General features: G+C 38.0%; 1 protein-coding gene and 1 non-coding gene across 10 annotated transcripts in view; both read left to right on the top strand.

Annotated features, from left to right (window-relative positions):
* The window catches only part of MACROD2 (mono-ADP ribosylhydrolase 2), an 841,709-nt gene that overhangs the window by 372,225 nt on the left and 456,306 nt on the right, over nucleotides 1-13,178 (top strand). The gene's annotated exons all lie outside the window — the stretch shown is intronic.
* On the top strand, nucleotides 8,998-9,188 carry LOC130251944 (U2 spliceosomal RNA). Its single transcript, XR_008840265.1, has one exon. It is a non-coding gene; the product is annotated as a U2 spliceosomal RNA (small nuclear RNA).

Here is a 13,178-nt window from a genome sequence, read left to right on the forward strand (position 1 = left end):
GTGAGCACAGAGTGTCACCACTTTTAACAGCTGCCAGTGCAGCTGACCTGGGTTTGAATGGAAAGCTCCTGTTGATTGACGTTTAAACAAAATGTTAATTTGTTTACATGCCATGGGGTCCCAGTGGGACTTGCTTAGATGACCACATGCTTTGAAAAGCCAAAGTTTTGGATTGTTATAAGGAATCTATGCAGTTTTTCTGTTTGTTCTTTGTATTATTGCTTTCCTCCAGCAGATCTGATTCACTTATAAGGTGGCTTTAAGTAGGTCTTTTCACTTCCATATTTAGCTGAAAAAAAAGTTAAACTTGTGCCTGAATCTAGCTGCAGTTACTGTCTATAGGCACATAAATCCAATTATTAGATGAGTCAAGATTATTTTTCAGGGAGAAAAGTATACCCCTGAAATAATAGCATCTACTGGCTTCTCTACTTAGATGAGATGAAGAGCTGTGTGGTTTCACTACTGTTTTGCACTTTTTTAACAATTAGTAAATAATCTGAATTAACTTTTTCCTGTTTACTTTTTGAGTTATTTAGCTGACTGCTGATTAACTAGCCAGGCTGAAAGCAGGTTGGAAAATTTGTTTAGATTTTTTTCTTTTCTTAATTTTTCCTTTTTTCTGTTCTCCTTTTCCCTTTTCCCTTTTCCTTTTCCTTTTCCTTTTCCTTTTCCTTTTCCTTTTCCTTTTCCTTTTCCTTTTCCTTTTCCTTTTCCTTTTCCTTTTCCTTTTCCTTTTCCTTTTCCTTTTCCTTTTCCTTTTTTTCTTTTTCTGATCCCACCTCATTACAAGGTAGGTAGGGTGGCTGTGGCCTAATTGCTTTTACCCAGATAATTAACATCCATTCAGAAATGTGGGTCTTCCTTGCATGTTTTCCCCAGATGAATAGTTCTCAAATTTAGTTACAATAATATAATAAATGCAAATTTATATTCTTATGAACATAGCAAAGGGAGCATAAAATAAATTCATACTTATTCCCATCTGTGCTTGGTACGAGTGCTGATATACTCCTGAAAAAATTAGGTCCAAGTGTTTAATCAAACACAAAATTTTGTCTTTTCTTATTACACAAAAGCAAACTGTTTATCTTGCAAGTATTTGAAGATTTATAGAGTCCATGTGAAGAAATTTCTGCCCATTAATGCACATTATTAATGAATGCCTCTGGTTCATTTGGGAGTTTTGTATGTAGGAACCAACATTAATAGACTGGTGTATGAAAATTTGTCTAAAGTGCCTGCAACAGTATTTACTTAAGTGCAGACATCCCATAGAGATTTGGCAGTGCCAGCACTTCAGCAGAGTGCCCAAGGTGAAATTTTATAAATTATACGTTGGGTATTTCAGCTGGTTGTAACATTAACTAACTACATCAGACATAATAAATAGTATTGTAAAATATAAATAATATAATTGTTTGAGAAATTACTAAGGGTAAATAGTTGCTTTAGTTAATATTTGTTGAGGTGATATGAGATGCTAAATCTGAAAGAATACAGAATTGTGTAGTGTGTCAGCTGACATGTCACTGAGTGAGCTCTGTCATTCCGCTGCCCCACCTAATCACTCAAAGAACAGAATAAATTTTGACTAGCAGACTATGTCCTTTTCAAAGGACCCCTCAGTTAAATGTTTTCTGTCTTTCTGCTTGGGAATATGTATATGCAGACAGAGGCACACGGTGTCTCAGACATCTCAGAAGACAAAACTAGAGACTCTGCAAGTTTTTGATTTAATGGCTGTTGTGGTATCTCTCAGTTATTAGCAGTTTGACACTCATCATTCCAGCCTAAGCAGCACTTTGGGCCATTGAGTGAATTGAAACTCTTGGCTTGACAGCAGATTTCAGAGGAGCACAGTGAACTGTAAGAGCTGGTTTAAAATCCCAGATAAGATGGAAAAACAGCCCCCAAGGTGTCAAGTGTCTATGCAGTGAATTTGAGGGTGCTTTTCATTTCCTTGCCAATGAGATGAAAATGGAGCTCTTTCCCTGAGAAAGTGGGAGAAAGCAGCCATGCCACGTAATAGCATTTTGCAGGAGAGGTAATGTTCTCTCCCACAGGAAGCAGGAGAGCAAACTGGTGTCTGTCACCTTCCTCCCCTCCACAGCTGCTCCTTGAGGCTGCTGTGAGTAGAGGGCCAGGCCCTGGGTAAGTGGGGAGAACAAACAGCTCTTATGGAGTTTATTCCCTTTATCCCTTCTGCAAAACCAAGGGAAGCCTCTGATAATTCACTGCTGGTGAAAATGACACATCCAGTTTTTACCACCTCATGCATTTTCTTTTGATATGTTGGGCAAAGTGAAGAAGTGTAAAATTGAGGCAGGGGCAGAAGAGGGGAGGAAAAAAGGAAGAGCAAGCCCTAAAGAGTGAGTCATACAATGCCAGCCCTTAAAGCCAGAAAAACACTATTCAAAATTGCTGAGTATGAAACAAACATCACCTGGATCAGCTTTCCAGCATGACAGTGATAAACATGTGACCAATAATTCAACCTGACAGAGCAGCCATTTAGGAATACAAATATCACAAATGCTGTGTTCTGCTTATGCCCCAGAAACTCAATATGTGAGCTGGGACTTTCCTGACAGCGCTGTCTCTCCTGGCTCGCCTTTGATGAGCATCTTCCACGGGAGAGCTCAGCCTTTCTGATCCCATTAGAGGAGAGAGGCTCTGTCTCTGTGGTCCTTTTTACAACCCTTGTGCTTTGTGTGCAGGGGGGATTTGTTGAGTGATGTATTGGGACCCAACGTGTCACAGGCAGGCTTGTTACAGATGAAACCCTGTTGACAGAAAGGATTAGCTGCAGCCGAGAGAGAAAAAACAAGAACTCATATATTTTAAGGACAATCGTGGTGCAAAGTTTTGGTTATTTATTGGGCAAGTAGATAGTCAGGGCTTTGTGTCATTAGAGATTCTGTACCCTAGGAAACTGGCAGTGATTTCAGCCTGGTACTGCCAAACTGTACTCCAGAATCTGAGGTTTCATATGAAAGAGGGGGGGGGAAAAAAGCAAAAGAAACAGAAAACCCTCTATACCCTGCAGCTGCAGAAAAATACTCAGAATCTCACTGTGACCAGGGCTGTGTTCTTGTCTTGAGTCAGCAATCAGCTTGAAGCAATACCTTTGAGAAGAGTGAACTGTGCTGGTCATTTCAATGCATGTGAGGTATGAAGCCTGACATGTTTACACAGCAGCTAGCTCACTTCAGTCCTTTTTTTGGTGAAAATCTCAATGTCATGCATGCTGTTTGAGAACATATTTTCTTAGGACACAAGAAACGAATCAGAAGGAAGGTCTATTATTTGTCATGTAAATAGGAATTAATGTTAAACATAACTTCTGCCCTTCTTCTCTCCCCACCCCACACCCCCCAAAGAAAAGGGGTGAGGGGGTAGGGGGGGTGGAAGCAACTACTTTTCAAATTGTGGAGAAATGGATAAACAAGGGACATTTTCTTTGCCCACCAGCAAAAGCTTTAGTCATATCCAGACTCTTGAAAAAAATCAAAACAAAACCCCCTTCTTCCTCCTAACCTCTACATTCTCTGTAGTACCATATGCCCCAACTTACAATTATCCAGGTTTTCATACATTCCATTTCTGCTCTGGCAGCTATACAATGTACAACAATTGCACAGAGTCAGAAGACAAATCTGGGAGACACCAAGAATAAAGAATTCCGTGCCAGTTTAAAACAAACGTAGTGAATGTGGAAGTAAATAACATAAGTAAGACTGGATACTGTTGGTGTTTTTTTCATTCTGTGTGTCTGTCTAAATGTCCAGTCTCCAATTCACATAAACAGTACTGTGAATTTCCCTTTTTGCTTCAGCTTTGCTGAATTTACATTTAGAGGTTGGAAAATGCAGGGGATATTGAACCTGATGCTGATGATAGCCCCGAGTAACCTGTTAATCAGTGGAACTGTTGTGTGGTTATATGGCTCACATCATGTTTGAGCATTGGAGCTCAACATGAAAGAAGCACTGTAATTGCTAACAATTAGTACTGGCTAAGCTCACAAGGTTTACTTAAGAGTCCCCTCATGCCAGATTCATATCCAAAATGTATCTGAACCATTCAAGAGTCTGGGAGGTAATACTTTGTCATTGTATAGGTAGAAGACTTGTGTATGAAAGGGCAAGGGGATTGTGAAATAATTACTGGCTCTGCATTTAATTTGAGTCAATGAAAATGCCAGAATGATTGAAGTGTTTATGCTGAAGATCAAGAAGTTATATTGGAATAGGGTAATCAAATCCAGGAACATCTCCTTTAAATTTTTTAATATTTCTCAGGGAGGAGATAATGGAGGGCTATCAGAGTATAGCGAGGGGAGTGTTGGAAGGAAAGCCAAGATCAGAGGTCACACCTGTGTGAAGTGATGGCTTGAAAATGACAAGTAAAAATAGAAATATGCTTCCCTTGACAGTGATGAATTGGTTCCTTGACCTGAGGAGGAAGACTAGAGGTGGCTTTGCACTGTGGAGATGGTAATTTGATAGTGGCTATTATGGGTGAAAAAGTTAGCCAGTAAAATACCGTGGGGAAAATGCCTGCTCTCAATTAGGTATGGCACTCATGCCCCTGGGCCTCCACTGCCAGGGAGCTGTGCTTTGCTCCAGCCTGGGATACTTTCAGGTTTCATTTTTCCATGCTTTCAGTGTGATTCTCCCATCCCTGTTTTCATTCCACCTGTTCCCAGCATGCCTTTGACTTCGTGTTTGTCTGTGCTTTGCTTACCTTCAGCACAGGAATATTCTGCATCACTCACCTGTATTCATTCTTCTTCTAACAACAAAAAACCTCATGAGGCTGGCAAACTGCTGGGCTTGGCTCAGAGTCAATATTGCTAAACCTGAGATTGTACATACACTTTCCACAAAGTGGGAGGTGGGATCACTCATATCTTGCTCACACATCTCTCATATCTCAAGGGCAGGAAAACATCTGCCACTGGCCTATAACTGTGCCTCTCTGCAAGCAATAAATGCCAAGAGTCTTGTCTGCTTTTTACATACTGAGACAAAAAGTATGTTACAGGCTGCTGGTGGCCTCAGAACATGAAGCATGGATTTGGAGGTTAGGAGAGGTTTGCTTGCTTTAAAGAGGTCCTGATCAAGATGAATTATGAAAATGGCAATAAATCCTATGTTTTAAAAGGTAATAAACTGACTATTAATGTTTAAGGCAGAGCTCCAGGCAAACATGAGCAGCAGACTGAACCATTTACCTTTATCTACCTTCCTACTCCATAACACTCAGCAAGAGAAGCAGAAGCATCCTGAACCCTACAGGGTCTCCCTAGAGGCCCAAAGAGTCAAAAGTGCTTCAGACACCAAGTTAATGAGTTTTGTTCCTTTTTGTGTAAGTTTCTGTCTATCTGACCATGTTAATCCCTTATGTACATGTGACACTGAGCCATTTCTCAGCTAAAAGTACTGAGTACATTGCAGTTTAGCATGGTGGAATTAATCATGTGTTTGGGCACCACAAGTTTTATTTTGTTGTGAAATAAGGTGGATGGAAAATTAGAAATAATAAATAGTGAAGTGCCATGTTTAGCACAGTTCTTTTCTTCTACAATTCTTTGTAAAAATGTACCAAAGGTTTCTTCTAAAAAGTTGAGTTTACAATGAATAATCTTTCCTGCATTAGCTCAGGGTTTGATTGCTTGCCCACCCAGTCAGGAGATACCAGCTACTGCCAAGTTCCAATCTGTATGCTATCATAACACCAATTTGGAGAATCTCAACTCCAGTGACCCATTTGGGGAACACTCATACCCATAGTGCTCCCTCATTCTCCTGCCCTGGATGTGAAGTCTGATTAGTGTTTAGACATTGCTTTGAGATAATGATAATGTGCCTTTTAATTAGCATCAATATTTCTAGTCTTTTGGGAAATAATAATGTGCTTCTTTTTTACTCCTTGACTGTTGACAGATGGCCACTTATTAAACATCATTAAATTCTGAAATCAATCATTTTTGTGCTTTATAAAATATGCTCATCGTTTAAAGGAAATGATAAATATAGGAAGGAAGATTTTCCACATGGATTGTGTGGACTTTGATGCAGTGCTGCAGCAGTAATTGATGGAGGGAGGCCTTGTTTTTTAAGACATTATGAGTATAATCTCTGAGGCCTTGTTACTCCCTTTCAGTATATGTGTATTTTAGAAGCAGCTCTTGTATGGAAGTAGCTTCTGAGACAAAGCCACTATGTAAACCTTTAAAAACATGAAATTTTGAGAAGCCTGTGCTTATAGGCAAAAAACATTTCATGCATTTACACAGGGTTCCATATTGTATGTGGTTTTGTGAATGCCATGAAAAAGTAAAGATGGATTCCTGTGGGTCTGTTATTTGCAGCAAGGCTTTATTTGACTTGATGCATTCTTGGCAACAGCCTCCAATTCATTACTTGTGAAACTTTGTTTAATGGGTACAATTACGATCTGCATTGTGCCCTTGCTCATCTTAATAGCAGTATTAATTTGCAGGAAGGGACAAAAATCATCTTGCAGAGTTATCAAGCCGTGTTTAGGCTTTCTGAATGCTAATTAATTCAGAGCTCAAATGCTGTACCTGCTGTTTAAAAGGCTGGCAGCTTGTATTCATCACCTGAGTGACAGCTGTTCCTTGCCTTTTTTACTCTTAGAGAGTGGGCAAGATTAACTCCTTCCATGCTGATTACTGCCATTTTGAAGTAACAATTATATTCAACATTTAAGTGTTTGTTTGTTTGTTTGTTTGTTTTCATTAACAGATTTGCTGATTTTGACAGCATATTAGAGAAAGGAGTGGTGACTGTATGTTGTTAAGAGAAATTTCTAAATATTTCTCCAAATCACTGTTATTTTTCCTGGGTGGAAAAAAAAAGCCCCAGACAGTTTCAGTGACATTTGATGCCAAATACAGATCCTCCATGTAAGGTAAAAGAGAAAGAATTAAAATATTGTTAAGTCAGATTTGAACATTTTATAGTGAATATGGAATCTGAAGAATCTTTCTCCTGGAATCAAATCTCTTTTTTAATAGTAATTGTCAAGAAAATATTTATTAGTCACAATTAAATTTAATGTTCGCTTAGGCCATTAAAATGTCACAAAAGCAGAAAAGTAAAATTTTATATTTTATATGCTGCAATCAAAGCTCATTGAGTTGCTGTTTGTTAAACTGAACTCCCCTGCTCTGGGAAGAAGTGGCAGTCTTTGGTAGTAAAGAAGGGGGCTTAAAGGCATGCAGGTGATTTGATTTAATTTAATTCATTAATGAGAAAAAGCATCAACTGGTACAATGCAGATGTTCATGTGCAGGTGTTGGAGGATTGCAGAGTTTGCCTGAGTGACTGAGGAAGTGAGATAGTAATACTGCATTAAGTTCCTTCGTTTTCACAGAGGAACAGATAACTGAAATATATATATATTAGTTCCATTCCTCCTTTCCCTCCTGCCCCAAATTAAAACCAAACAAAATTCCACAAGATCTTCCAGTTGGTGTTTTAGGGTAAATCCAGAGGTTTTTTTTTTTTTTTTTTTGTGTTACTTTGAAGACCTACAAAGTCTGGTATGTGTTTTGCTGCATAAATATTTCAGACATACGGGTGTGCAGTAGACATGTCATAATAATATAAAATTTTCATTCACCTTTTGGAGGCCCTGTATCTTTAGGGAAACTCAGGGGTGGACTTGGCTAATAGCTCAGGGCTTTGATTCTGCTCACATTGGGTTTTATGCATTCTGACTCAGTAAATCTCATTAAGCACATGCTTAACTCCAATATTCACTGTTCATTCTGTTGACTTCAATAGCAAATTAAGCACATGCTTTAGGGAAAGGTGATTAAACAAAATAACAAAGCTATGCTATTAAAATATTTTAACTCATTAAAATCCCGTGGATTTGCTGATTCCAATTCACTGAAAACTCTGTGCTGAAAGTTAAACAATTATTTTATAATTGGCTGAATGTCTTGTGCAGCTTGGAGCACCAACAGCAGGATATTAGATGGGTATTGTTGTGACAATGCCTTTTACTTGTGACCTGCTGTTGTGTTCCTAAAAATAATTTGTGATTATCATGAGTGATTGAAAATATCATTGCTAATAAAAAAATTTCCAGGTTTGTTTACAAAGTTTTCTTGAAAATGAAAATAATTTTAAAGACATAACTGTCTTTTTCCAAATAAAATAAAAACTAAATAAAAATAAATAAAAACTAAATAAAAATAAAACTAAAATATCTTTTGTTATTACTCATTAATTTCAAAAGACTTTTTTTTTTTCCCCATGCACAGGGATGGTTTTTTGATGAATTAGCAGTATTGACTTAGTGCTCTTCATGTGTGGACAATTTCTCTGCTAATTTATGGTGGAGTTTGATACCGAGTAATGGTGCTTTAGCAAGATTGATATTTAGTCTTTGAATTAGTGTGCAAGATGCTCTAATGAGTCCAGCAAGCATTAAGAAAATGCACTACAGTAGTTTTGTTTTTAATAGGTTATTTATTAAAAACTCCCTCAACTTTTTAGAGTTTGCGAAATAGTTTCTGTAGGGGAGATGAGTTTCTGAAAAAACCTCCTTTATGATTCAGAAAAGAGAAGATTCCTTAAATATTTGGGCTGGGGGCATCCAAGCAGCAGGAGCTTGGAGGTCAGAGAGAAGGGCTAGGTGTTTTCTCTTTTTATTTAGTTTACCATAGAAGAAATAATCAGATCAAGACTGAAATATTTTGAGAGGCTAGACATGGCATCATTAACTTTCCCAAGTTCCTGTCCTGAAACTGTTCCTGTGTGTGTCAAATCATGAGCTCATTGAGATCCTGGAGTGAGTTATTTGGGGTCTGTAGTCTGTCTGCAGCTTTTTGAAATAAATCTGAGTGATAAAGCTGCATAATTGTTGTTACTGTGGAGTTAAAATCTTGGGATGATTCAGTCTCAGCGTGCGCACTGAGCCAGACCAAGAAACCATCGAGTCTGCTGATTTCTGTTTGCCTCTTGACCTTTTGGCAAAGATCAAGTGCAGCATATGTTTTTATCAGTTTAATATCTGTTATGTCCTCAACTGGAGGATTTTATATTAAATGAGTTTGGGGACTGGGAACTGTGCTAGGAATTTACGCCATCCCCTCCATGCGTGAAGCCTGCTATTGCTGTGCCTCTAGAATGGTGTGAAAAAAAAAAGAAAAAAAGAGCAGCAAGTCCCTTAATGGCCATAAAAGAGTGCAAAGGGAAGAGCAGGAACAGAGCAAACATAGATTATGCCTCTCCACAATGTTCTCTTAATTCCCACCAATTTTCAGCTTAGGGAGTTGCCGAGCCTCCATAAAATCCCAAATAAAATAAAATAAAATAACACTTCTGATTTTATTTTAATCTTGTTCTCACTGTCTTCTCAGTCTGTGTTAATATCTATTTTGTAATGTACAGTACTATAAAATCAGATTATCATCCTCAGGGCTGGGTGTTACCTTGTACCTACTGGGTACAGTGAGCCTACACTTGGTCTCTCCTTGCTGATGAGCCAGTTCTTGCATCACTGGTGCTGTCTATTTTCACTGATCACTCTTACAGGTAGTGTTTTTCTGAAAAATGACATAAATACCAATCAGAAATAACTGCAGAGTCCAATAAATAGGAAACATTCTGCATGATGGTAAAATGCAGCATTCAGGATTTGATTTGGTTTGATTAAAGAGCACTGGAAGGAAACAGATGTGATTGGTATCTTTGAGGAAACATTATTTTTTAAACACAAGTGTTTAAAATATATAAAAAGGCCAAAAACTACGGAGAGCTGGTGTTCACTTGAATGTTTTTTGACTGATTAGATACCAACTCAGTCCCTTTAGTAAGCTGTTCATGCATGCTGCAGTCAGTGGTGGCTGCCAGGAGCTGGTTTGATTTGGCCTGTGACAGAGTCACCACTGAGGTCCAGGTAATGCAGCAGGTGATCACAAGCATTGCCCATGGCATCCTTTGAAACACTAAAGGCCATGTTGGTATGACAGGTTGAAAACTGGGTCTTCTATTAGAAATAAAATTAATATAGTTCAGATAGAGAGTGATCAAAATCATTTTTAGATGACATAAGAATTTGACCCTTCAAGCATGTTTTATTAAGTATGTGAGGTAATGCAGAATGGAGGAACCCATGTCACTGTAAATTAGTTTCCTTGAGTTAAGTCTCATTACCAAGACACCTTCACTTTTTAAAATTATTTGACCTGCCATGGTTAATAAAAAGGAAGTTAATTTGGTGTGACATTTTTGGTGGTAGCTTGGTTCACTACCAACTTAATTGCAGTAAAATAAAAGAATAGTTTCAAAAAACCCCCTAAACTTCACGTTCCTTGCATTTTGATTCACTGTGTGATTTACTAGTCCTTATTTATAGCCTCAGTATTTCAATTAGGACACGTTAAATAAAGCTTATGTGGGGAATGTGGAATTAAATGTTTGTTGACTGTAATTATTTTAAAGTTACTATTTAATGGAAAATACTATATTTTGATTATTGAATATTTCTGCTTAGATCCAAACCCAGCAGTCTGCAATATAGAAATCCACTGCAGCAAAATGCCATCTTATTACTATGCATGCTCTGATGCTCACAGGTTATTGTCAATATCCAGTGTCTACTAGTGAGGAAGGTTTTGTTTGTCATGGGAACAAAATGATTGCTCCTCGTTTTTCTAGACTGCTGAGTTCTTTAAATGAAAAGCATTTTGATCCTGGAGTAAATATTGATTCTCTTTTTTTTCTCTCTCTGAGAAAATTAATTTAGTGTGTGTTATATGCACCCAGGTGAGGTAAGGCCAGCTCAGGACCCCATGAGCTGCTTCAACCTGTGACACAGGCCAGCATTCAAGAAGTGGCTTCATTAGCCCTAGGTCAGCATGTGCATGCTGGTCCTTTTGGAGAAAGTCTCCTACAACAGAGCAGAGAAGGATCCATGTGCCATTTGCCTGTTGCAATAGGATCCCAGATTTCTCATTTTCAGCCAGAAAGCAGTGGCATCAATTTGCCAATTTGCCAATTTGTTGAGTGTTCTGTGCCTTAAAGCCAGGTGGTCTGGGTGAGGCCATGGGCACTGTGCCTTTAGAGACAGCCTTTGGAGGAACAAAGACATCTGCATTTTGCTATAGGGATTTTTAGCCTGCAGAAATGCTCTTCATAGTGCATTGGGGCAAAAGCAGAGTGGTTGGCAGTAGTCAAGTCTTCCCTTTATCAATAGACTGCAAACATGGAAAAGGGAGTGCAGAGTATTAATTAATTCATTTACAAAACTGAGCATCCACTGCTATTGCCACTCCTCAGCTGACTGGGAGAATCCTGAGATTGGAGCTCCTTGGCATGTCCTTAATGCACACAAACAGAAAGAATTGGCAAGAACAACACAAAGAGTTGGACAGATTTCCTTAAAGAACTGTGCACTGCCACCTCCTCCTTTTAAAGAACTGAACAATTTCACCTCCTGATTTTTGCAGCTCTCTTAAGAAGAAACTGAGAGATATCTGAGCCTTTGCTGATGACCACAGTGTGTCTGCTGCTATCCAATCCCAGTCTGTGTGCATCCCTGTTGGATTTAAAGCATCAGCTCACATTACTATGGAAGCTGTGCCGTGCAAGTGCAAAATTTCTTCTGCCTCAACTTGAAACTTAACTTTCATTAGTAAATAAACAGTTAGACCAGATTGATTAGTTCCCTTTGGAGAGTGATACTGTGCTATCATGATTTCACCATTACAAAAGCAACAATTAGCATTCTAAGAAAATAGCTCCAGTGGAATTGATTGCAGCATGATTTCCTTTGTTATTTGTAAAGTCTGTATAAGCTTCTGACATCTTGAATCGTTGAATATCATTGTAAAACTGTTTTTTTCATGTTTGTGTTTTTACTGGTTTTTGTATTGTATCATCAGCCATTTCCTTAGTAAAAAGTTTTGAAAGGATGAAGAAAAATGGAAAAGGAGAAGGAAATGTTAGGGACTCGTATCTCTAGCACTATGTTGACTGTACATCTGAGGCACTGTGTTTTCATGCCTTTCTTCCAGAGCCAGCACTGTTGAATTGATGATGAATTAACATTTGATTTCATTTTTGGTTTTTGACTCCTAATGTTTATTTTTTTTTCAAAAACTTCCACCACTGATAGAAAAACGTTGCAAAAAGGGCTAAAATATAACTTGCTTCTTCTATGCCTCAGAAAGCACAATCCTATCTCTGACTTTCTGAAAACAGTTAAGATTGTTTAACAAAGTTTGAAGCCTAAAACAGGGATTCCCATATGACCTGTATTACCTCTCCTCAAGGGAATGCATTTTCTTAAAGTGATGATTTATGAGATTCAATACTAATGTCAAACTTCATTCAGCCATGTGAAATAATATAATTAAAACACCAAAATAGCAGAATGCAAGCAGCAGAACATTGTTGAACTTGTAGATATTTCCACATAGGTGATGTAAATTTTGATGGAAAAGTGATATGAGTGTTTTAGGCATGTCCTTGTGAGATGTAAGAAAAACAAGCCTTAAGCAAGTCTGCTATTTCCCTCTTTCTGCTAAAGATTTTATCCAAAGAGGAGGATGTAATATTTATGTGCAATAACAGCTGCATATTTTTAGAATAATTTTGAATTCTTTTATAGTAATTCTCTGTGTGATTAGAAGATACAAATCAGATGAGGTAACAGTTTGTCCCATTTGTGTGAAGTGATTTTCTAGGATAAAATTACATTTCCTTCTAAATGCAGTATTTATTTGGGAGTAAATTAATTAAGGCTGAGTGGATAAGTATCTGCTGTCGTTCTGCAGTCATGACATGGCAAGACACTAGCTAGCTACATGCAAAACTCATTTGTACATGGAAAAAGTAAAGTGCCTGTTGCTTTTAGTGCTGTTATGTGATACTTTGAATAAATAACTTAATTCCATGTTCAAAATACTCAAAGGTATAGTATTTTATTATTGGTATTCTTAACTAGATTGCAGCTTTTTCCTCATTTGAGAGTTTTGCTCATGAGACAGGAATGTGGTCTCTGTGCTGTGCCCTAACAGGTTTATTATTTTATCTGTGCTGTGGCTTGAACAATTGAATATAATGTGGGTCAAGCATCCCACAATAACTCCCAGGTTGGGCTTTCCTCAGTGATCTTCATTGCTGGGT

This window comes from Oenanthe melanoleuca, chromosome 3 (genome assembly GCF_029582105.1).
Source record: "Oenanthe melanoleuca isolate GR-GAL-2019-014 chromosome 3, OMel1.0, whole genome shotgun sequence".
Lineage (NCBI taxonomy): Eukaryota > Metazoa > Chordata > Aves > Passeriformes > Muscicapidae > Oenanthe > Oenanthe melanoleuca.